At 42.7% G+C, this 24,649-nt stretch overlaps 1 protein-coding gene and 1 non-coding gene across 8 annotated transcripts in view; both read left to right on the forward strand.

The window, feature by feature from the left end:
• Positions 1-24,649, forward strand: part of RIPOR2 (RHO family interacting cell polarization regulator 2) — a 179,217-nt gene that overhangs the window by 101,138 nt on the left and 53,430 nt on the right. The window contains exon 1 of one of the 7 annotated variants that reach the window (XM_072945582.1): positions 2,969-3,157. The exons of the other annotated variants lie outside the window; for them this stretch is intronic. The gene's annotated coding sequence lies outside the window, so the exon portion shown is untranslated. Of the gene's footprint in view, positions 1-2,968; positions 3,158-24,649 lie in introns of those variants that run through there. 7 annotated transcript variants of the gene reach the window in all.
• LOC116284514 (U6 spliceosomal RNA) lies at positions 20,423-20,526 on the forward strand. Its single transcript, XR_004194302.1, has one exon. It is a non-coding gene; the product is annotated as a U6 spliceosomal RNA (small nuclear RNA).

Below are 24,649 nucleotides of genomic sequence, written 5' to 3' on the forward strand. Positions count from 1 at the left end.
CCAACATGGCAGCTGGCTTGATCAAAGCCAACAAGGGACAGAGTCGGCTAGCAAGATAGAAGTCACAATCTTTTATAATCTAATCATGGACGTGCCATCTCAGCACATTTGCTGTACTCTGTTGGTTAATAATAAGTCAGTAGGCTAGCCCACGCTTATGGGGAAGGGCTTACACAAAGATGTGAATACTAGGAGATGGGAATCATGGAAGACTATCTTAAAGTTGGTCTGCCACAGCGGAGAATGGATTCCAGGGAAGGGTGAGTGGAGGCAAGGAGATAAGGAATAGAGGCAAAGGGTGATGGTAGTAGGGCTGGAGAGAGGTAGCCAAGAATGAGAAGTGTCTTAGAGGCAAAAGCAACAGGTTTTGTTGAAGAATTGAGTGTGGGAAGTAGAGGAAAAAGATATCAGTAATAACTGCCAGATTTCTGGTCCTGTAGCAATTGGGTGGATATTGGTGCCATTTATTTTTTACTAACATGGTTAAGTATAGCGGAGGACCAGGTTTGGTTTACAGGGAGGAGAACCAAGAATTAGCCAGCAAGAAATTAACAGGAATTTTTATATGGCTACTTGGCCATCTGACCCTGCAGGCGAGTTCTGAGTTAGAAGTGTCAATCTGGGACTCTTTAGCACATGAACATGACTGGAAGCCCTAGATGAGGCTGCACTGTGGGCCTTGAATGTCTGTCTAAAATGGTTACGTGTACATCGTTCATAGAACCCTATTTAGTCCCCTGTAAAGTGCCACAGCCTATCTTCAGAATTGCCTCTCCTTTTACTTGCCCTAATTCTGTCTTTTAAAAGTGTCCAGGTTCTATCCTCTCCCTCCTGCTGATTTTACTTACTTTTGGGGGAGAGGGAGGAGTGTATCATTCGATTTAATCCCACTTGGCCTTGTGAGCTATTTCACTATTGTCTTAAACAATGTCATTCAGCTCCCACACTTAATCTTGTTATCTCCACATAGGCTGTAAACTCTTTGGGGGGGAGGGGTGTTCTTTTTCTTTTCTTCCCAGTCCCTTGCTCAGTTCTCCACAAATACTTGTTGTATGAATGAGTGTTTCACTAGTAGTTTTATGACCATTTTAGTAGCTACCAAGAGGCAAAAGGGGTGCTGTGGGAGTCTTGCAGCTGCTGGGACCTTTGTGACTATCAGATTTATTGACCCTGGAAAGGACTGAGGAAGTCATCGGATAGGAAAAGGAAGTGAAAAGGGAGGCAGAGTAAGGAAATAGCCATAAAAAGTGGGCTCAGCTGTCAGGTATCAACAGGGGTACAACAGGGAGGAACCTAGGTCCAGACCGAAGAGAAGGACAAGGATCTATGACAGACAGGACAGAAGGGCCACCACCACCCATGCTTGCAAGTGCCCAGACCCAGCTTTGGCATGTGTATCTAAAGTTGATTCAGTTGTGTCACCTTGGACAAGTCACATTAACTCTCTTGAATCTTGCTTTTCCCATCCATGAAATGGAACTAATAATACCTACTACAGACGTGAGTCAGGAATAAATGACACAGTGCCTGTAAAGTATCAGCTCCAGAACCCAGGATATAAGAAGACAGTCAGTGAACTGTAGTGTTCAGCATTGTAAGGATTGTCTCAAGTCAACCAAACTCACTAGGAGCCCATGTCCTGATCAGAATACCAATATTGAAAACACACAAAGAATAACTTTCCAGGAAGACTGGAGTGTTCATATCACGTGGTCACCACATTTTCTTTTCTGAAGGAGAGTCTACATGGGAAGACTGAGTGCTGTCAGGAACTATTCTGTAAGTTGGAAGGACTAAGGGAGGTGGGTGTCTGGAAAAATCCAGCTGCCATGAAGTGTTCAGACCATCAAGACACTCACTGCTCAGGCTGCTTTCATGATCTCAGGCAGAGGCACAGTGACGAGAGCTTGCTCTGGGGTGTCCTTTCTAAGCATTAAGCACACTCTGCTCCTATTTTGTGTCTTTAGGCGGGTTATGACGTAGATGATTAGACTATGGTTTTGGCAGCTGAGATTCCAAGCCTGAGGATGCAGTCTCCTTATCACAACTGGATAAGGACACAGTGTCCTCACATGTTCCCCACTGGTCCCTATCTAAGCTCATTGAGTCTTCCTAACCCCTCACAATGTGACTGAATCCTACGTCCGGGACAGGGGATGCAGCTTGCAGTACCATTCTATTTAACATTTTCTGCACAGTTTATTCAGTATGGTGGCTTTACAGATAAGGAAACAGAGGCATAAAGAATTCCCCATCTAAGGACAGAGGCAGAGGCTTGGTCTCTGGATCCTCGTAGATGCCCAGTCTTGTGCACTTTCCACTCCAAAGACTTTCTGGGAATGTCTTTGTCAAATCCACACTTTCCTAAGGGAAAGCTTTGCATACAATTCAAATCCACCAAAACAAAATACAAAGCATCTCTGCTTCTCCCCATTGTTATGAGAGCTCTCTGCTCAAACAATCCCTAGTGGAGAGCCCACACAAAGCAGACGTCCAACACAACTCCTGCCATGGGCAACCAGCTTCACCCCCCACATCACAAAACACACACACACTCCACCGATGTCGCCCCAGTGCATTGTTTTAATGCACAGTCGCTATTGGAAATCCCAGAAGGTTAGCTGAAAGGGCCCTTCCTCGCCTCGGCTAGTTTCCCCTGCCCTCTCCCTCCAATGCACTCTGTCCCGTGCTCGAACTGCAAAGATGACTCCAAAGCGGCGACCCCAGCTAGTGCCAAGGAGCTCGGCGTGGCCGCGGTCAGCTGGAGGCAGACAGCAAAGCGCGGCGTCCTGGAGTTGGGCTGAAGTAACTGTCAAGCAGCTGGCTCCCCCGCCCCTCCTTGCCCGGGTGACGCCGCCGCCCCCTCCCCGCGGCCGCGCCCCGCCCCCGCGCGCTCCCCGCCCCCGCCCCCCGCGCGGCCGCAGCGCTTGCTCTGTGCGCTGCCAGCCCCGCAACTTCAGCCCGCTGCCGGGAGCGGACGCGGGAGGGCCGCCGCGGCCTGGGCGCGGGGATCCCTTTGTCCCTTCATCCGAGTGAGCGAGCTCAGGCTGTCTGCAGAACCCGAGGGTGCGGGCAGCCCGGGGCATTTCATTGGCACGGAAGCTGCGATCCCAAGCCGGAGACCCCGTGTGCCCCTGTCATGACAAGGAGCCTTTAGGTATGTGCACCTTTTTGTTTGCTCGTTTTTTGCTTCTGATTTGACTGACAACCCGGGTGAGGTCTGTGTGGCGAGCGTGTCCTCGGCTTGAATGAGTGTTGCCTGTTAAGGAGCCCTTGGGACTGGGGCGTCCGAGGCTTCCTCCGCCTGGGAGGATTTGGGTCTCTGATGCCCACAGGATAGACACACGAAGTTGCTGAGCGGTAGGGGGCACAAGCACTTTTGCAGGAAGAACCGAGGGATGCCCAGGAGAGCGGAGAGACCTGTCCAGAAGATGATAAGGGGCATTTCTGGAGCATTTCTGGTGCGAGGACACGCGTGGCCGGAGGATCGGCTCTCTTGGGGATCGGGGGTGAGAGCGCACCGGGATGCGGATCCTGGGTGGCCGCCTGCCACCCGAACGATTTATGGCACTCTCGGCGCCCACCCAGAGTCCAGCTCGGTCTCCAGGGTCCTATCTTGCCCCCAGGCTGCCCGGATTCAGCTTAGCTACGAACCAGCCTCTTCCTCGCATGTCTGAATTCCTAATTTGCAATGTGGGGTTGGGGGATGAGAATTGGGAGGAGGGGCAAGAAGGAGAAATATGTTGCATTGATGCTGGCCTGTATCTGGGGAAACTGGGGGAGGGGTGATGATGCACCTGAGGACGGGCGCATCCCTGCAAGTTTCTGTGGCTTGGGAGACGGTCTAGAAAAGAGAAGCACCTGCAACTCTGTTACCAGGAGACTATAACCTTCTAGCCCCCTCCCTCGGGGTAGTGGGGAGCGGGTAGAGAACCTCATTTTAGAAGGCAGTAGGTGTTGGAAATTAGACAAGCGGAAGCCATCCAGATGTTAAGGTGGCAGAAGCGCTGTGCAAGTCCCTGGTGCGAAGTGACAGCTCCTGCAGGAGCAGCAGCGCAAGTGGAAAAGCAAGATAACCCTAACCAGGCGGATTCTGTTGAGGGGAGGGGAGGAGGGCGGGGGTGGTGCAGAGGGGAGGTTGGCAGCGTCAAAGGTTGATATTTTGAAGATACCAACAGAGAGGAAATGTTTAAGCTTTTGGTCAGGGGGAAGCAATCACGATTGTCTTGGAAAATGTGTTGGGTCTGCCTTTCCTTTCTGCTCCCCACTTCCTACGTGCTCACGGCTGTGCACATGGTTGAAGTTCTAGGACTGTGATCAGTCGTCATCCCATTCCCATAGAAGCTGTAGTTGGCGCTCTCTATGGAACCGGGCATCTTGTGTGAACATTTGCCCCTTTGCTGTCTGAGCACAATCATCTCTTCCTTTTTGTTTTCTATCAGTTTTATCTGGCTCTGAGAATGTTCCTCTCCTCCTACCCACTTGTACCCCATTATCTCCCTACTCACTTATTTCCCCTCTTCCTCTGGCTCCTCCAGCCTTTTTGGACCAGCCTCTGAGTTTGCCCACTGACACCCACCGTCTACCTCCATTGTGTCTCTATCAGACTGTTTTAGCTGCTGTTCCAAGCGGGGGCTGTCAGCTGTGAACTCTCCAAGAACTAGCATCATCAGGCTACTCTCCAGTGGCTAATTAGGAAGCAGCCAGTGGCTATCCTTCTGTTGCAACAAATTGCAGGGGTGTGTCTACTCAGGGTAGCAGCGCTAGAGGAAAGGGCCTCCCCTCTCTTCACCACTTCCTCCTAGCCCAGCCCTCAGTGTCAGCCTCTCGTGCCCAGCTCCCCCTTTTGTTGAGATACTGCCAAATCCTGGCTCTTCCCCAAGAAGGTGACACATTTGTCTGTCCAAAATTCTGCTGCATCCAAACATCTGAAAACCTGAACACTGGAGAATCTGTTTAGGAAAAACATACTGCTTGTGTTGCTTTTTCAAAAGGCCCCCAGTGGGTTGTTGCTTCTCTCCTCCTCTGCCAATCCAATGTGAGATTTTGTTTTGAATATTTTATCTTCAATATAAATATAAAGAAACACCAAGCTAGAGCTAGGAGAAGCTGAAAGTGTGCGCTAGGGACTTGCATAGAATTCTGAGTACCCAAACACAAAGGCCAGAAACGGCTCTCCTTCCTTTTGTTGACTGCAAAGTCAAATTATTTCCAGCAGAAAAGGGACTCATCCCTTTCCAAGTGTGACCTGGAGAAACCGAGGGGCCTGGGAAGGAGGTATTTCATCTACAGGTGTGGGTAGCTAAACTCATATCAAAATTCCACTCTTTTGTATTGAAATCCATTGACTTGGGGTCCTGCTGATGGCGGCCAGGTGTCTTACTATAAATCTGAGATCGCTAAATGGATACATCTCCACCAGAGTAAAACCCAGCTGTGATACCAACCACTTGCCCACTTCCAAATATAACCAAGTCACTTCTCTGTTATGTTTTGGGTTAATTCACGGATTATTGACTCGCCCCTCAGTGTCGAGAGACTAAAACACAGACAAAGGCAGTTCTGGAGAGTGAGCAGCACAGTCTGCACATTTCATATTAAAAGGTCGCATCAGGCAAACAACAATCCCTTGGGTTGAAGAGTTTGCAAACCAGGGTTTTATTTTACCGTTCACCGCATTCAGTGGGTTGGGGGAAAAAAATTAAAAGCTGTCTTGTTTCCCTTCTGAAAAGAAGTCAAAAGTCTAAAACCACTTTCTTCCTTTTCTTGGGAGGAAGTAGTGGGAGGAGTGAAAGTCCATTTTGTTTATACGATGGATGCTCCTCCGGGCGGTGGAGGATTTGACTTTCCACTGGGGCCTCCTCTGCCCGGGTGGCCATAAGCAGGGCCTCGTGCTTCTCAACAGCTCCCTTACCAAGGTTATTTTCATCTGCCAAGCTGAGCGCCACGAGCTGGAGGAAATAGACAGCTTGTGTTTGTGGCCATTCAACCAGAAAAGAATACCAGCTGAAAACAGACAATGAAGCAAGGGAATTGGGGTAGGGGGTGGGGAGAGGAGGGACAGATAGGCCAGCAGCACATAATTGGTTCCCCAAAGGGAAACCTAGATGTGGGATGGCTCCAGACAGCCGCCGTCATTAAACACCTTACCATGTGGTTATTAGAAAGATCTGTTCAGAAATGGAGACCGACGATGACTAGGCGCCTTTTCATCTGGAGGGAATCCTCCTTTGGCTTTGTTTCTCTCCACTTTCAAAATCATCCCCTAGACCATTTCTCCTCATTGTGCACATGGAGGCCTTCGAGTAGATTCAACTGGACAAAAGCACTCAACGCACAGATCCTGAATGAATCAATATCTAAACACCCAGACGTCCTCCTCCCTTTTCACATCACCTCTCTGAGGCCACCAAGTTCCCCTCTGGGTGAATGGCCAAGGTTTGTTTTTTTTGGGTCATAGTGCACTCATCCCATTTTAGTTGGAAATGTTCCCTAAAAATAATAGATGTTTTTCTCAGACCGTGGTTCGCTATCTAGAAAAGATCATTTTACACATGGCCCGATGCCCGGGACACCCTCCCTGGACACCATCAAGAGAAGCCACTCTGATTTATTTTATCGTGCCCATTGTTTGCATGACATTGATGAGCTCTGTGTGGAGGAGATGAATGTTTTCACACGTTCATCACACTAATTAAAAAGAAAATTAGATTTTTTTTTCCAACAGTGAAGTCAAATGAGGTGCAATATTTCTGTGTTGTGTTTCATAAAATCGGAATGAGCTCTCTGCCAGACAGAGGGCAGAGTCTTAGACAAAGGAAATATCTTTCACACCATTTAGCGTCCTAAAATATGATGAAGTGGTTAACAGTCATTTTTTATTTCTAAGGTGTATTGAAAGTCCAGGTCATCAGGCTTATGTAATTTAGGGAAGTCCTGGGATCTGGCCAGAGTTAGAGTTTTCATTCAATATGAAAGTGTAAGATATTGATTATACCTTTCTAGGGAGGGCACAGTCTGGGACAGAAGGAGGAAGAACCCATTTGTGTTAGACAGAGTGCTGTCCACACATGTCTTGGTTTGCCGTGTGTCTCTTGTTGCAGCATAATTATTAATAGCACCCCTTACACTCACAAGTGTTCTGGTTTGGTCACCCTAGAAATAAGAAAGGACTCTGGGAGGTCAGAGGCAGGAGAGGAGGGATGCGATTGGTAGCGGTAGACAGTGTGAGTCATCAGTGAAGATCTCCTCTGTGCGCCTATTGTAAGATTACAGACAAATGGAAAGGAAAAGGGAAGGCTTACCAGATTAAAAAGTTTAGGGAGATTGTGAGCCCCCTGGGGGCACAGAGAGTCTATTTGTTCATTCCTGGATCCTCAGGGCTTGCGTGCTGCCTAGCAAATTGTAGGCATCAAATATGAACTCACTGCCTGTGACCTAGGTTTAAGATAGGAATGTAGGAGAGTTCAGGACAGTGAGGCGGCATGCCTGGCAAAGGTCAGATGGGCATGATTATGAAATAAGGCTATTAATAATGGTGATGGTGCTAAAACCAGGCTGACGATGATCATCCCAAAAAACAGCTTGTGTAGAGAAAAAACAACGTCTGGTAACTCTTTCTTGTATAAGCTGCTTGTCTTTGGGGTTTAATGCTGCAGCTTTCACCTCTAGTGCTGGAAGTGACCTCTTCCTTCTCCAGCAAGGTGTCCAGAAAGCAACTAAAGGAACAATGATTCCATTCTCCTCAAGCTTGCCCTCTTACGTCCTTGTCTTCTAGGAGGACTTTTGGAAGAAAGGCAAGGACAGGAGGGGGAGGGTACCTCAAAAATACAAAAGCAATGCAGATGAACACAAAGAGTACGCAGCTTTTCCTTCTTCTAATAAGAGGAATAAATCCAAAGTGACAGTTTCCTGGAGCTAGTGCAACTCCCGAGAGGTTATTCCCAAGATAGCATTTTATTTCCCTACTTTTTGCTATACATGAAGGGCTGGAGGGACTTGGGTCTTGGCCTTAACTGTGACAGTCTACCTTCCAATTAATGTGACCCCACTGATAGATGGAGGTTCAAGGTTAACTACCCTAAATGGAGATTCCAGGATGACTACCACGTAACCCTTGAATAGCAATGTCATACTTTTCATTTATGAAATTATTTAGTAGAATTTTAGCCACTTTGAAATGATCTGTATCTTCTGCAATTGTAATATAATTTAGTGTTGTCTTGGGGATGCCTCACCCTCAGCAATCAGTGGAGCTTAGGAAAGAGAGGGATGGACACACACAGGGCTATAGGACTCAGAATACTTACTAGGGTTCCGTTGCAGACAACAGAATCCACTCAGCAGAAAAGATACAAAATAAAAGGGCTTGTGGAATTGTTGGCAGGAAGGCCAGGGAAGCACACTCTAGAGCTTTCCAGAACAGCTTTGAAAGTTACCACGTTCTGATGGAGTCACTGCCTGATGGATAATCAAGAAGTACCTGCTGATTTAGGAAGCTGCTGCCTCCAGAATGCATCTGCCACTGCAACAGTCGGGAAACAGCTAACCAGGAAGCCCTATAGAAAAACCAGATAGTCCATGAAGGTGGTTGCCGGTGGTGACAACAGCAGAAGCAGAAGTATAGCCTAGTAGGCAAAAGAATGTGTCGCCACCAAAGGTAATTCATGTCCTCATCCCCAGAACCTGTGAGTGAAGATGTTACCTTACATGGCAAAAGGGACTTTGCAAATACGATTACGTCAAGCATCACGGGATTATCTTGGGTTCTCCAGGTGAGCCCAGGCTAACTTCATCGGTCCTTAAAAGCAGAGAACCGTTCCCAGCTATGATCATGTAACTGTGGAAGAAGGGGGAGAGAGATGCAGCATTGCTAGCTTTGAAGATGGAGCAGGAGGCCCCAAGAGAAGAAATGTGGGCGGCCTGTACAAGCTAGAAGCTAGAAAAAGCAAGGACATGTATTATAGTGTCCAGAAGGGAACAGAGCTCTGCAGACACCTTGATTTTAGCCCAGATTACAGACCTCTGACCTCCTGAACTGTAAGATAATTGTGTGTCCTCTTAGGCCACTAAACTCATAGTAATTTGTTACAGCAGCCATAGGAAACTAATACCTACAGCCTCTCCATCATTTCAGCCTTCAGATCTTGCGGCAGGTACACCTGGTGGAGGCCCCCCACATTAGGTGCAGAATCCGAGCTGCAGGGGATTCTGGGAAACGTTGCTTTCAGCTTCCAGGCTTCAGTACTAGAAGGCACAACACAGGGGGTTGGAATGATGTCAAGTGCCAATCACATAGGTCCAGTGCAGCTGCCATAGGAAGTCCAGGGCCGGGGGCAGTGTAGGGGAAGGTTGGTCGGAGGAGAGCCTGCAGAGCCATGGGTGTATGTGCACAGCTCTTGACTATCCTGCTCTGAGGGACAGAGGCATGTGGCAGAACAGAATTGGATGCTTGAGATTTTTAGGAAGTTTAACAAGTGTTATTAAGTCATTAAGGCACAAGAGGGAGGGGAGGAGAAGGCATCAGAATAGTTGCCCATTTTCCCAAACTGTAAGTTACTATCTGATCTGTTAGCTACCATTGGCAGGGTGGTACGGGTACATAAGTGTCAGTATCAGGGATTTTTTTTTAACTGAAGTAAAGTCAATTTACAATGTTGTGTACAGCATGTATCAGTCGTACATGTGTGTGTATACATATATATATATATTCCTTTTCATATTCTTTTTTGTTATAGGTTACTACAAAATGTTGAATATAACTCCCTGTGCTATATAGTAGAAATTTGTTGTTTATCTATTTTATATACACTAGTTAGTATCTGCAAGTCTCAAACTCTCAATTTATTCCTTCCCACCCCCTTTCCCCCCAGGTATAATTATTGACATACTACAGCTTAACACAACTTTATACGGTCAGCCTATATGACAGACTGCATTTTCCAAAGATGGCCTCGCCAGTATCTCCCACCCTCCAGATCCTTCCTACAAAGTGACTCTGATACTGTTTCCATTGGGAAATGATGTCTATGTTCCCTTCCCTTAAAATTTTGACTCTTCCGATTAATGTGACTTCCAAGGCTAGGTCACAAAACATAACTCAGCTTCTCCGTTATTGGCTAGAACACTAGCTCTTGAAGCCGTCAGCCAGCATGTATGCTATCTGACTGTCCTGAGGCTGCCATGCTGTAAGGAAGCCCAACTAGCCAACAACGTGGACAGACCTGCCACCACAAGAAGAGAGAGATGCCTGGCCAGCCCCCAGCTTCTCCAGCCCCTGCTGCTCTGTATCCAGCCACCATCTGACTGCATGATAGACCCTGAGCCAGACTGTCCAGCAGAGCCCTTCCCAGTTCCTGACTCACTGTTGTTGTTTTAGGCCACTGCATTTTGGGATGATTTGTCACACAGCAATAAATAACCAGATTGGCGCATACAGTCAGATGCAGAAAAGAGGTCAGTTAAAACCACAGTCTTGTGCTGTTCCTGTCCGGTTTCTTCACTGTGAGGTAAATGCATGACAGATGTCAGTAGTAGGGTAACCAAATCTAAAGCCTACCTTTTCCTTCTACAGAATGTTGGCTTAAGAAACTCACTCTTAATGTATCTATCAGAAGCAAACTATCGTACATTTGGGTTGGTTTGCTGAGGGGAGGGTTTAGGAAAGTGGAATTGGTAGCACTGAGAAAGAATTTCAAACTGGCTAATTCACCATGTGAATAAGTAAGAATCCCAGTAACGTCAGTGTCGCAGGTAGAGGGGCTGCAAATCTTTACTTTCGGGCGTGTCCTCAAACTAGGGACTCAGGAGATGGAGAAAAAGAAATGAAACATAGCAGGACTAACACACAATGCAACTCCATCCCTTCCTCCCCAGCAGACTGATTGCTCTTTTTTCTTTTCTACCACTTCTTTTTGGCATGTACCTCCTTCCTTGATACCTAAAGTTTACTGCTCCTGAAGTTCAAGTTCAAGGTCCCTTTGAAAATAACGCATAATAATACATTAGTCTAACCCATAGTACCTTCTATTTCTGTGGGGTTTTGTAGTCTTCAGCAACTTTCATCACATCCATTGTCCCATTTAAACTAGAGATCTCCAGGGTGTAGGCAAGACTAACATTAATGTCCCTAGTTTCACAAATGAGGAAACAAAACAAAAGGATTTAACTTGTCGGAGATCACGCTGCTGGCCTGTCTAAGAGGCTGGGTTCATGCTGAGCTGTTCTCACTCCCTTTCAGGGTCTGCCATCCCAGAATAGCCACTCAACTAGCCTTTGGAGCAAAATCAGTGTTAAGCTGGAGGGGAGGAGGAGGATTTGCTCTGCCTGCCCATCACCTTCAGTCACCAAATTATGGCCTATTCGAAGCTCAGTTCATTGAGAGCCTGAAGCATGACTAGTTCCTCTTATTACCTGACTAATGCTCTCAGTTTGATACTGTGCTTAGCAAGTGGAAACCTGCCCTGATAATGAGAAGAGAAAGGTCAGGAACTGTTCCCTTTGCAGGCTCCCATGACATCCCTAAAAAAGCTTGCCCTTTGAATGTTGTCAAATGGCCTTTGGCCTAAAATAGGATAGAAATGACATGTGCTGTTTCTTTTCCAAGGGTTATTTATTTTATTTTTTGTTTAGATCCTCAAAGTGTGTTTCTTCACATTAAGATATTTTCCAGATGTAATTTGGGGGGACTCTGAGTGTTGCAAAATGGCTCTTTCCCTATGAATGGAAGGAAACAGTCAAAGCAAGAAGAGGCAAAGGGGCTACATTAACTCAAGATGTTTTCATATATGTGAATAGACAATTACTGGGTTAGAGGTACTGAAAAAAAATATTGAGAGAATATATAGTTTTCATTTAAGAAATAAATCTCACTCCCTTACAATCTAAATGGGGAAAACAGACCCAGGTAGACCTTGCATGTAGATTCTGTGTGCAAAATGACTTTCCCTGCATCTTCTCCCTTTAAGTAAATTATGTGATCCTGAATTCAGGTACAGAGGCGAGGCCTTCCTGAGCACAGGCAAGTCTGAAGCCATTGCAATATTTAAGAGTAAGTCCAAATTCTGAATTACAGATGTGTCTATATGTGTCTCATATTGCATGTTGACGTAAAGCCCCTCTTCCCTAGTGAAACACCCAATCTAAATAAAAACGTTTTATATAATAATATTAATAATAACAGCCTTCACTTAATAGCATTTCCAGTGGGCCAGGCACATGTATTCATTCGCTGAATTCTCACAATAACCCCAAGGTAATTACTATTATCATCTCTAATTTATTGATGAGAGAACTGAGGTTCAGCAAAATTGGTAGAGCAGAGTATAGTTTTAAATTGGGGCCATCTGGTATCAGTCTGGGCTGTGGCAGTGGATGTAAATATACAAAGTCCCCAGATTCAGAGTTCCTATAACTGCCAGTTAGTAGCATCTTTCCTATGCCTGAGTACTCCCAGGTAACTGAGCTGGGTTGTAGTTGCCAGATCGCTTAGCCATTCAATACTTAGACAGTGCATGCAGTTTTCAGGTTGAGATTCTTAGTTGATGTCTAGGGATTAACGAGTCTCTTCAGGATTCTATTGTAATCACCGAGATGCTTTTTCACATTATCCAGCCCAAAGGTTCATTATTCCAGCTAAGTAAGCAGTGTGCCCATGTTGAGAGGTCCCTGATCATCAGGAAGCGAAACAGGCACTTTTCCTCTGAGTGAGCGATGCATCCTGATAAATGACGCCATGTCAGTAGCGAGCCTGCCCCTTCCTCGTTGCAAACGACTGCCCCTCACAATGCCTCAGGGATCTGGAAACCCCACAAAATGGGAAAGAAATGGAGAAAAAGCAAACTTGAGAGAAAAAAGGAGTCATTGCTTCCCTTTTAGAAGGTCTGTTGTCTAATCCATACCAGCCTGTAAAGTAACCCTTGATCAATTTTGTCTTAATTACTGGATGTAGGAAAACAAGATCATTGTTAATTCATGCAGTTTAATGTATGCATGGGAGAATTATACAGGATAATTACCTGCAGTTGAAGAAAAATGAACAGTGTCAGGTCTGATTAAGCCATGCATGGTTCACACTTCTATCACTCTCTCAGAAAAGACTGAAAGTGGTAACCAGTGTGTGTGATTTGCAAAATTGCATTGGTTTGTTAAACAGAAGTATTTTTTGCCTTTGATTTGCATCACAAATAGAGTTCTCAGATTTGGACTGACTAGATTTGAATACAATTTTTAGAACAAAAGCTTTGATTCACTGACTTAACTCCCATTTGCTCTTTTCCAGAAATGCCCATTGTTCTAATCAGTGCAAGAGAAATTATCTTCATGGGCCCTATGTTAGCCTGAGTAAAATTTCTTTCATGGGAATAATTCATTGGGAACGATGATTATCTCCTTTATCAAGATGTATGGGGGATTTACAATAATGATCACTTGTTTCCACATTGTCTGGAACCTCTGGGGTCCAGTGGCTTCCAAAAAATAAAACAAAAACAAGCAGCTGGAACAAATTATGAGGCAATGAGTGGACATGGATGGAAATATTCTTGTGACTTTTGTCAATCAATAGATAGCTGTTAAAGCCTCTTTGAATTCATATATTGTCATTGGGAGAAGAGTAAGACTTGGTTAAAGTTTACCAAAAAAAAAAATTAGACTCCATGGCTTCAAAAATTTGAGACAGTTTACAATAATATACAATTTTAAAAAAGAGAATAACTTTCAAAAAGAGGAGCTGAGGAAAGTCAATATTCTAACTTTATATGTATGTATATATATAACTGAATCGCTTTGCTGTACACCTGAAGCTAACATTGTAAATCAACTACCCTTCAATAAAAAAAATTTTTTTTAAGAATTAACATTTATGCTACAATTGAGCAGCAAGGTTTGCTCTGAACTTCCCCGTAGCCAGACAGAAAGGGGTACATAGTTACCGTTGAAGGTATTGTTATCAGGAAGATAGACATGCCAAGTACAGCAGTTTCTCGGAGGGCAAACTCCCCCAGCAATGAATTATTAAAAAAAAAAAAAGTCTTATGTAGGAAGCTACAGAGGAGGTTAAATCGAGCTCATTAAACCAAAGCATGGCAAGGAAGTACGAAAGTCAACACTTTGCTTGTTGACTTCACTCGTATTTTCTTATCCCTACATCGAGAACCCAAAGGATCCCAAAGGAGCTAGCAAAGGCAACTTCATGAAGAGGAAAAAGAAACATGTACATATTTGGCCTTCAGTTGCTCTCTTTTGCTGGGGGTGGGGGTGGGATTCAACTTTTCTAAGACAGAGTTACATGCTGTAATCAGATTTTGTCTTCTGACAAGGTCAGCAGAAGGAGTTGAAGATGACTCCTCCTCCCCACACACCCTCACAGGGGAACCCAGCTTAGACAGTTGAGTTGCAACTTCATGGTAATCTTACTACAGTGTCAGAATTCAGCACTTGAGATTTGAAGTTTTTAGCAAGACCAACTCGATTATGCAAAATAAAACAGAGGATAAAAACATAAGAAGTCCATTGTTTAGGTGAAGCATTTTGTCTTTTTATTCTTGACCTTGATGATGGTGGTGGTGTTGGTTGTGGTAGGCATTCGTTTTACTGAGTATACACTCTGTGCCTGGCATTATACAGACTTGATGTCCTTTAATCCTCACAATAACTTAACAAAATAAAATGTTATGAGCCCCATTTTAGAGAAGAAGAAACTGAGCAGAGGTCATTGTTCCAAAGAGGAGATCTACACCAACTGTGTGACTGTGAACTGATGACCTAACCATGCAGCACACAAGTTGGGATGTCTGTGTGTGCACGTGTGTTTAAGTTTCTGGATCCTACTGCTTCCTTGTTCTTACTTGCTGCTTCTCTCTGTTGCTTACAAAGTCACTGACTGTGACAGTCTCTGAGAGTCGCTTACAAAGTCACTGACTGTGACAATCTCTATTAATTAGAGCTGGGATGGCATGACACTGTCTCTGAACTGACTCTCAGGAAATGTGTAATGTGCATATACATGTGTTAAGTTTTAAGTGTCCTCTTATTTATTGAGACAAATGCTCTCACTTAAACCATTTTCCATGACTCTGGAAGTACTAACAAAAACGTAACTGGTAAATTTGATACTGCCTTCCCTGCTGAGAATATTAATTGTGGCACACAGTGTGATCTGAAATCCAGCTCTGGAAGGCGGCAGGAGGGTAGGGGGTGCAGGGACTGGCTGTGTCCAGCCACCTGTCCATGCTGTTGCCCCCTATTCCTCATCACCCTGAATACCCCGAGCTGAACAGTTGGAGGGCATCTGCTCTTGGGGCTGGAACACCCACACTGCTGACTTGGAAACAATAAACCCATCCTGCCAAATGATGTATTTTTGGTGCAGAGAAAATTTTTGTCCCTCCTGAGGATCAAAAGACATTCTTATGTGAATATGTGTCATTTTTAAAAGACATTGCCTAGTTCACATTCCAAATTCTGCTCATCCCATTCAGTTGTGCTCAACACCCACATTCGACGTTCTCTGTACTTTCAATTCCAAAGTCTTGGGAGGAGGTTTGAGAAACACACAATGTGAATGACAGCCTTCAGGAAAGAAAATGTTCTGAGCAGCTGGTTGCCTGGAGGGTGCTGAAAAGCTAACAGATCATACCATAGAAAATCAACTCTTCAAAATGCCTGCTTGGTGGTAAAATATCCTAGGATCTCGCACCGTATTTAATACCAACTGCATTTTTTTTTTAAATTTAGGAAGGATCAACTATTTTTTACCCCCTCTGCAGATATTATATAGGCGCTCTAATTGAAGCCTAGCTCAGCTAATCCAACTTTCAAGAGACTTGAAAACACACAGTACTAATAAATGCATTCCTAGGTAAGTTATAAAACTCCTGAAATCAACCTTCTTTGAAAGTTTTCTTCTCTGGGAGATGCACAGGAAGTCTCCATCTAGACCTCATTAAACTGGAGGTGACTTCATAGTACATCCTCATCCCTGTAAGGATAAGAATAGAGAACACTTATTCACTGTTCTAAGCACTTTAATTCATTAACCTATTTGATTTTCACAGCAACCTATGAGTCTAGTTCTTTTATCACCCCAATTGTACTTTTTCCCTTTTTTTTTTTCAAAGAATGGAAGTCTAATTGCTGTACAGTGTAAGTTACAGGTTTACAATATATGAGGTAATTAAGGTCTGGGGAGGTTAAGCCACCTGCCCGGACAATACATGATAAAGTGGTACTGCTGGGCCACTGAATTCTTTGGTCTCAGCAGCCCTGAGATGGAAGGCATTTGCTTTTGTCAGCACACAGAAAGCACAAGATTAGATGACCACGAGTTCCAGTTCTGCTATGTTGTTACTTTTGCATCATTGCAGCAGTGGAAAAGTTTTTCTTTTAAATCCTAAGATTCCCAAGCCATTCCTTTTTGCTACTAAATAAGAGGTACAACATTGTCCTGTGTTTCTGGTAAAGACTTGCGATGCCTTTTTCAAATATTTTTTGTAGCGGAGTTGGAATCACGCAAGTGAAGGACATTCATGATTCGATTTTTCCATATTGAAAGAATGGAAGGCAGATGTGATCGATGATTATGTAAACCCTGGCAAGATATGTTTTCTAAATGTCTGTGCCCAGACCAATTCAGTCATGGTCTCTGGGGATGAGGCTCAGACAATCCCATAAAAAGCTCTCCAGATAATTCTAATATGCAGCCAGATTTGAGACTTTCTAAATTAGATGGTGCGTTATATTAGGCTTTTTCTAGAGGTGACTGAGTTGCATCAGCAGGAAGGTACAGAGGCCGGGTCTGTAGGTTAAATATTTATTTTAATGTGGTAAATATCTTCAAATAAACCCAATAACTCAGTTCCTAACCATGGACGTGACTTTCTGGATTTAATCACAAGAGTTGAAGGTAGAGGGCATTACCCTGAATAGCAAGGACCACTCATTTATTTTTGTTGAATCTAAAATACTGTTATTATTGTGATACTGTGTTATTACCCTATCATGAGCATCTCAGTGTGGGAAATGGTTATGGAATAAGAAGATAAAAAGCAGGGAGAGTGACAGTGAGCCAAGGATCAATTGTTCTTGAACTCTCTGAGCACCTGATCAGTACTGATTAATGATGTCTGTGGGATGACAGGGCATTCTGAGTACTGGTGACCCTCTACTCCAAGTTGATGGAAAGTCACATTAAGAAAACTAGAAGAGGAAATTCTGCCTTCTCAGCTAAAGAAAAACAGAGACAGATAGAGGCAAGACCACATGTGAGGGTAGAAACTCTGATTGGAGTTCCAGCTCTGCCAACAATCTCGTTGGAACCGTTGCCTACAGGTCGATTTCGTGACCAATGGGACAGGAATCACAGTAATGGTCCTACCTGATTTACAGGGTTGCTGTCAGGAGACAGATATCGAAACATTTGGAAAAGAGCAGTCTGCCAACATGAAATGTTATTATGAATCACCTCACTAGGTGATCCTAGAGATACAAACAGCTGTATGGTCACCAAAAGTTGCGCCATTCTGTTTATTTTGATTTACGAAGGGTCGCCTATTCTAAATCCTTCTAACTTTATCACTGGCACTAAAGAAGGCCTCTGTCAATTGGTTTGAGCACCTGACTTCCCTACACAGAGGTTATTTCATCTTTTCATTTTTGTATGACCAATGCCACCAAGCTGCATGCTGCCAGTTTGTTCAAAGTATGCATTTGTTTCTCCAAGTCCTGACAGCCTTAGACCCCTCTGTGCCCTTGTCCACGGTGAAAGTCTCAGAATATTCCTACCAGCCAGAGGACAGAGGCAAAACCTGACACTCCCTGACCCCCCAACTCCTCTCCCTGTTGGTCTGTTTCACGTCCAAGAGAGATGGTCCCAGTTAGGGGTTTCTGTGTTTACACAGATGTTGGTCTTGGAGGAGTGGAAAACTAGGTAGGTCTGGAACTTATTAAAGCCAGTTAATTTGACCACCAGTGTGGTCAAATTATAGGCTTCTTGTTTGCTTTGAAGTGGGATTGGGTAGACCCACCAAGCTAAAAGGCCAAACCAAGTCTCCTTCTCCTTCTAGAGAAAACAGACAAATTTCCCTTCTCTATGACTTCATCTTTATCTGCAGCAAGATTAGGGGAGACAAGGATTATCATGTATTGCGTTCATCCTACTTCCTCTACTCCTACGTCCACTGTGTTCTGAAGTGCTTCGTGAAGGGGGTGAAGTCTAAGAATGACTGTTTGATGCTATGCTTGCCTGCTTTATGCTGGATGAGGACCCAGACACCCATACACTATTTGGGATCGCCTTCTTATATAGCACTGGGCCACTGAACACCCAGTAAATTAAGATTTCAAATATGCGCAAAACGAAAGCAAATGGGATAACAAATTCCTGGAAACCCATCACACATGCAACAGTTGTCAGGAATTTTCCACACTTGCTCCATCCCTTTTGTTGTTGTTGTTGAAGCATTTAAAATCTAGCAAATCAAGATTTAGCAAAAGGTCTAGCAAACCTAGACATCATGTCATTTCACTCCTACACGCTTCTGTGGGCATTTCAAGAGTATTGACATGTTCTTGCATAATCTCGATTTCCACTTCTTACCTAGCCAAATGAGCAATATTTCCTTAGTATCCTCTAATATCTAGTCCATGTTAAAATGTCCCAGGTGTCTCAGAAATGACTTTTTTCAGTAGATCAGTCATTGTGATCAAAACAGGGCCTACACATTGCATCTGGACAGTATATATCTTGAGTCTCTTGTCTTTTCTTCCTCCCTTTTCCCCATGAATAAATTATTTGATCAGTAGGGAGTCTAAAGCCCCATGAAGATCTGTCCAGAGAGAGTCTGTGACCTGCATTCTCCCAGGCAGAGCAAAGAATCATTTGCTCTGTTGATAACTTTGCCCAGGCTGACCTGACAGGGCGAATGGAGGCAGTGGGGAAGGACCCCAGAAAATGCATGAAAACCACTTTCTCACTAGTGAACCAGAGACAAAATTGAAAATGCAGGGTCCGAAGACGGCCAAGCATTTCCTAGTGACATTTGACCCAGAAAATAAAAAGTAGCCCTTCAGAATAATTCTAATGTGACCCAGAGGATGGAGTGAATTCTGCGAGTGATCAGAGGGTTGAAACTAGAACAGGGTTGAAACTGGTGAGGTGATTGAGTGAAGGAGACAGGTAGTCTTGGGAATTTGTTTTGTATTTTAACAGTACTTCCCCAGGTCTTTGTTTGTTTATTTGTTTCTTTCTTTATTTTTTAATAGAGGTACTAGGTATTGAACCCAGGACCTTATGCATGCTAAACATGCATTCTACAACTGAGCTATGACCCTCCCCAGAGACAAGTGGTCTTGGGAAATGTCACTTTCCTCATTTTCCTGCTCTATAAAAATGCCTCTGACTCCCCTTTAGGTAGATTAGCAAAGGACATCAACAAGCAGAGGGTCACAGACAGCGAAGAGTGGAAGTTAATTTACTGGCCTGAGTGAGAGCTTTGTCTGATTTTAGGAGTTATGTGGGCATCTGAGAGCGAAAGTATCCTGACAGTGCCTTTGGACTCAGAATCCAAGTGACGTGGCATTTCGCATGTGTACAAATAAGCCTGTGATGTATTCTTTTGTCTTTGCTGTTGGGAATTTGCCATATGTTGATGGATCCGTAAACGTTTGTTCTTTCTTTGCACTAAATTGTTCTGTAAGCTAAGGATTAAATGGTTTTTTTGCTTCACTCGTGTTTTTATAGTTCAAATCCTTCAAACAGGGCAAAGGATAGTGAGACATGATTACATGCTCTTGGTGTACGAAAAAAGGAACATAATTCTGCTTTGTTGATAATCTAGGTATTTACACATTGCTGTACCTAACTGCTTTGCATCCTGATTGTAAATTATTTGGTTTTTGGCAACCAAAAATATACTCAGCATATGTTGTTCATATGACCACCTTCTTGGTATGCAGCAGCAAGGACCAGTAATGAAACCACCATCCCTATTAGAGCGGTTTAATTTGCTAAAATTACCATGCAGAGAACATGTGTATGGGCCTCTGGGAAGCCAGTCAACTTTGAAACTGCTGGTATGTGATGGCATACTCTTTTACACAGCCTTGTTCTGTATAGAATATTAGAATATTCCATAGAGTAACTTTTGGACACTGGGTTCTTCTGAAATGTCATCGTTTTCTCAGTTTTCTTTTTTAATCACCTCTGTGTTGTTTAGTAGCAATTCACATTACTTCATACAAAACATCAACGATTTAGGGAGACTGGGATAAATCAGAGAAATTTACTTCCAGGCAGAGAGAATTAACAGGACAGATCAATTTATCCCTGTTAATACATAATGATTGCAAAGTGTGAACATTCAACTTGCTCATTTCCTTAGTAAAAACATCTTTTTATTTGTATGTATGCTTTAAAAAAATGAAAGCTCACTTCAGCAGAATGTATGCTAAAATTAGAAGGATACTGAGAAAATTATCATGGTCTCCTGGGCAAGGAAGACACAAGTTAATGAAGTGCTTGGTATTTTTCTGCTATACATAAAATAGATAAGCAACAAGGATTTACTGTATTACACAGGAAAATATATTAAATATCTTATAATAACCTATATTGGTTATAATAACCTATATTATTTAATCTGAAAAAAACATATAAAAGAATCACTTTGCTGTACATCTGAAACTAACACAGTATTGTAAATCAACTATTAAAACATAAGGTTTAACAAACATTTCCATGCTTTTTTTTTAAATTATCAGACTGTAGTTCAAACACACAGGTCATTGTTTCATGTGATAGATTCACTGCAGTACCACGAATCCCTTATCAGTTATTTATTTTCATAATAATTCTGCGTTATAAGTCTTTCTGTAGAATTATAGTTCCATAAATGAATCATTCCAGTCGCTAACAATAAGCAACTGAAGTCGATCAGAACACACCATTTACAGACTTCTAAAAACTGCATGACGCAGGCTGTAATCAAGAGAATCAGAATAGAGACTGTGAATAATAATGCATATCTTCCCACATAAATTCTTTCATCTTCCCTTCTCTGGAGGAGCCCTCACCAATTTTTTTTTTTTTTTTAAGTAGAAGAAGCCAAGTTAAGGAGCTCCAGGGGCCAAAGCTGAGAACGCATCCAGGTGTTCTACCTCTGCATCTCTTGGCCCCTTTAAAACCCCTCTGAGCTGCATTTCATACCCTCATGTATTGTATTCAAGTCTATAATAAGATGCCTTGAATGCTAAGCATTTGAAGTGCTGCTTTTTAAAAGTGTTGTCATAACAACGGGAATAAAATGACGAATGTAACTTGAGTTTGAAAGGACTGCCTTAGTTTTAAGTCCATTGCTTTCCCTAAGCAAGGGCTTAATGGTCACCTCCTAGTGCAAATGAAGGCCATGATATATGTCATCACATAATTGAGTCAGTTACATTTACCGTCACATAATTATCAATCAATCCCCCATCAGTTCAATTGACTTGTTAAAATGGTCAGAAATAAATTAATTGACCATAAGAAAAGTCTAGTAGTTTGATTATTTATGCCATAATCTAAGCATTAAGATAATTTCTTATTCTTTCTCTGAGATGAACTATACCCTGTTGCTTTTGTTATAAGGCTCAATTCCATTTTCTACCTGACACTCATGCCCATGGACAAATTCCAGTGCTGGGCTAGGAAACAGTGCACGGTGCATAATTATGCTTCCTGACACACTGCTGGGTATATTTCTTCTAGAATCTAATGATGTTTTTTATGTTTAAGATGTCCAAAGATGTAGCTCAGTCCTAGTGAAAACAATAAAAAAGGAGCTTATAAAAATGATAATTTCAGTTAAGTCAAATGACAATAGATGTCAGTATCATTTTGATTCTGTTTTGAAGTAAAGAAACAACAATCACCATTAGCTCGAAATGAGTTGCCAAGCTCAAGGGGTAAACAGGCTACATGCAAGAAGAGCCTAAAGGAATTAATAACATCCATTTTCTTCTATCTCGGAGCGTTGTTTTTGAATCTGATGATCAAATAATGAGGGTTTGTTGTGGGTGTATTTTTTTTCCCAGCAGTATCAGCCAAGCTGTCTATGAGGACCATGTTTCCAAGAAATTTTCCCTCTTGATGGTTTTTGCTGGGTTTAAAAAAAAATAGGTAAATTTACTTATTCTTGCTATAGCCTCAACCGTCATTTAAGTGCAGAATGCTTTTTCCTTCAAACCAGGAAGCAGTTGGTCCTGTTCTGATGTGCCGTTTGCACCAAATGAAGGTCTCTCAGTGTTCTAGATTTTGCATTTTAAAATGAGTTGTGACAACATTAGTCAAAATCCATTCAACCCCTCTTGACACTTAAGCGACTTTTATGTCCTGAATTATCGTGAGGCCAGCTGCTTCTCCCCACATTTAGTTAATCCACTAGGATAGAAGAAGAAACAGAGTTTTCATTTTCCTCAGGCTGAATCGGTGTCAATTATCTAGAAATTTCTAGAACTGATGGTCCCAGTGAGTAGACCTGCAATTAACGTTTCTTCTTTACTCTTCAGATGGTTCAGCCAGACCCTTAAAATAGCTTCACAGTCCTCTGCTGTCATTGCTTTGAGGCGGAAAAAAGGGAAAGAAAGAGGGGAGCAGTAATGTCAAATTACTTAATTTCTATACAGCTCTTTAACTTTAAAGTAGGTATGGTTTTCTAATTGGCACGTTCCATTTGATTGGATAAAAGTCAGATGTATCTTCAAAGGATACATTCTCATTAGTAGAAAAGATCATTACTCCACACTAAGCCTTTTAGATATGTTATTTCATTTTCTCCTTGCAATGACCTTGGTGACTTAGGTCTTATAATTCTCATTTTATTGACAAGAAAAATTGGAGAGCAGAGAGAATCCATGACTTGGGTGAAACCTGGGTCAGCCTGGCTCTAAGCCAATGATCTTCTATCCTACTCAGTACTGAGCAAAAAAGAAGTTGGTCCAGACAGATGCTCGGTTACCTACATTCAAGAAGTTTGTGGCTTGGTTAAAGAAATGAAACATAATCAGGAAAATAATTATAATACATTGAGTCCCTGAATATGCTCATTCTCACAAGTAATTTCAAGTTTTGAGGTCCACAAGGCAGGATCCCTCTGATTGAGCTGCTTAGAAGATGCTTAAAGAAACAGTTGGCTTTTTTGTCAAATGATGGTGATAGATTAAACCCATAGAAAACAAATAAGAATGCATGAGTCCATCCTGGCAGTCCTGACAATAAATAGACAAAAAGAAATAAGTAAAAAGATTAAAGAAAACTCTTTCTTACAGTAGAAAACAAAACAATGATTGAGTTCAAAGAGTACTCATCATAGTAATTTTTCCATCATCATAGTAATCATTGATTTGGGCAATAATCATCAATGGATGTGAAAACTTTTGGGTTAAAGAAATAAGATATTTGCAGAGCCTCCAAGTACCTCCTTACCAACCACTTACCAGTTACAAAGGCAAAAACAGAAATTTTCCAGGGGAGAAACTGTCCAACAGTACCTTAACCAAGTGATCACAGTTAACATCATCAGTCATGGGACCAAGTGACTCTTTGTGCCTTCTGATGCCATGCCATCAGAAAGACAACATTACTTATGTGATGTCACTGCCAAAAATGCATAGCCTGAATCTAATTGTGAGAAAATATCAGACAAGCCCAAACTAAGGAACATTCTATAAAGTAACTGTACTCTATGAAAATGTCCTTGTCAGGAAAGACAAAGAAAGGACAAGCAACCATCCCAGATTAAAGGAGACTGAAGGCAAATGACAGGAGAGGCAGCTCGTGATCCTGGACTGGCTCCTGGAATGGGGTGGTGGGGGGTTGGGGACAGTATATGGAACATTACTGGGACAGTTTGTGAAATTTGAATAACATATGTACATTAGATAATAGTATTATACTGATTTAAATTTCCTGATGTTAGTAGTTGTATTGTGGTTATGTAAAGTGAATGACCACGTCTTTGGGATACACACATTGAACTATTTAAGAGTTAATTACATCATATCTGCAAATTGCTCAATAGGGAGGAGCATATAAACATGCAAATTGCTCTCAAATGAGTCAGGAAATAATTGTGTGTGCGTGTGCCTACCGAGGGGGGAATGACAAAGTGAAATTTGACAGATGTCAACAAATGATGAATCTGGATGAAAGATGTATGAGAGCTTTTTGTACTTGTAACTTTTCTGTAAGTTTCCAATTATTTAAAAAAAAAGATTGTAATTGACTTTTGAACTGGGCTTCCAGTGTACCTATGGTTTTAGTTTTTATCACTCAGTATTTAATGGAGCTCAGATTTGTCTGACTTGGGAGTCCGAATTCTTACCATCTCAACTCAACTGCTCTCCTGGCAGCACTGAGAAATAACTATCATCCAAATCTCACTTTATGTTATTTGTTACGTATTTCTTACATCAAAAATAGTCTCCTATCCACTTTAGGTACAGTCATATTTTCTTCTCCTGTTAAATTATTAAAACTTTGGAGCAGAGATCATTCTTTGGTTCTTTTTGGATTGTGGACAACACATAGCATCCTGCCAGTGCTGAGCAATTAATATGAACTTAATCATTATGTGTTGATGGATGGAGTCTTAAGAAAACCATCGATATCAATTTC

This window comes from Vicugna pacos, chromosome 20 (genome assembly GCF_048564905.1).
Source record: "Vicugna pacos chromosome 20, VicPac4, whole genome shotgun sequence".
Classification (NCBI taxonomy): Eukaryota; Metazoa; Chordata; class Mammalia; order Artiodactyla; family Camelidae; genus Vicugna; species Vicugna pacos.